Consider the following 1420-nt stretch of genomic DNA (forward strand, 5'->3'; position numbering starts at 1 on the left):
CAATGGAGCCTTTTATTCCGAAAAGTTAACTATGCGGAATTTGTCACGATGAGGTGATATCTATTAATCATTTTTAATTTCTGCTTTAAAATGTTTGGGCGTTATGGTCCTCAAACAGTTTAGGCTACTCGAATATATTATAAATTCTTGAACAGCTCGAATGGAAGAGTGTCCAATCCCCTCCTACTTTCACACTTCCTTTACCTAACCTATGTAAACGACGTTAGTAATTTTTTTTATGTTATCTTTTATATAATAATAATAACAGCTCGAATATTATTTGAAACGCTACTTTTTATGAATCTGTCCAAAAATTAAGATGAAATAACTTTATTAAATACAATAAATTACGTTTTTCCGATTGGTTACTCTGAGTTTCAAATTTGGGAAGGAACAAATTCAATCCCTAGTACTTCCATTCTCAAAAAAATTATTTATGAATAATTAAATATAGGAAACAATTTCAAGACCACTGATGAATACAGTTGTATGGTCAGTCAAAAATTCAATTAATTAAAAATAAGTAAAAAAATTTTGTTGTTACAATTTACTACTGTTTGAAATCTTTCTATCAAATACAATAGTTTTAACTAAGTAAAATAGTCACTGCTATCTTAACTGACGTTAAAATCAAATTTAAAATAATTTTTATAATAAAAAAAATATTGTTTCTTCGAAATTATTTAATGGAACACATATTTGAGAACAGTTTTTTACGACCATTAAGAAATCGGTTTTTACGAAGACTTTTAAATTTTATCATGATATCTGATATAGATATCTTAGGTGGCTATTAAATTTAAAGTCTCTTGATATATTAACTATTCAAAATTTTTACAAATGTCAAACTAAAATTACCAGAACCCTGTCTTTATAAATATGAAGTATATGGATTTGAAAAAGAATTAATGTATGAAAGTAATTAGCTGTATACAATTATACAATTATATATATATATTTATATATAAAATATTTATATTTATATACAATTATTTAAGTTTATATAATTGTATCTAAACGTGTGTTTGCGAATATAAATTTAGATAATTCCAATATGATATATAGTCATCTGTTTATTGTTGGTGGATAGTAAAAATACTTTTCTTTTAAGTTGGGAAGATAGATAGTTCCATGACTCACAGTCAACAATTGAATATAACCGGTGTAAAATTCGGTAACTTTACGGACGTGATTTCAATATAGATATTTATGACGTGTATAAATTTTTTTAATATTATAATACATATTTGATGTTTTTAGATATCATAAATTATGCGTATGTTTATATAAATCTATAAATATTTTTTTTTAAATATTAATTGAAAATTTCCTAATTGATACTAATTATTCCAACTCTTTCTCTTCACTTATCATTTAAGGTGGCCGTTAATAGCAGCGTAGCAACGGAAAGCAATACTAA

At 24.9% G+C, this 1420-nt stretch overlaps 1 long non-coding RNA gene across 1 annotated transcript; it reads left to right on the forward strand.

Moving 5' to 3' along the window:
• Positions 1-757: 757 nt before the first annotated feature.
• LOC119680414 lies at positions 758-1420 on the forward strand. Its single transcript, XR_005252464.1, has 2 exons — positions 758-910; positions 1380-1420. It is a non-coding gene; the product is annotated as an uncharacterized LOC119680414 (long non-coding RNA).

Source organism: Teleopsis dalmanni, chromosome 2 (assembly GCF_002237135.1).
Source record: "Teleopsis dalmanni isolate 2A chromosome 2, ASM223713v2, whole genome shotgun sequence".
NCBI lineage: Eukaryota > Metazoa > Arthropoda > Insecta > Diptera > Diopsidae > Teleopsis > Teleopsis dalmanni.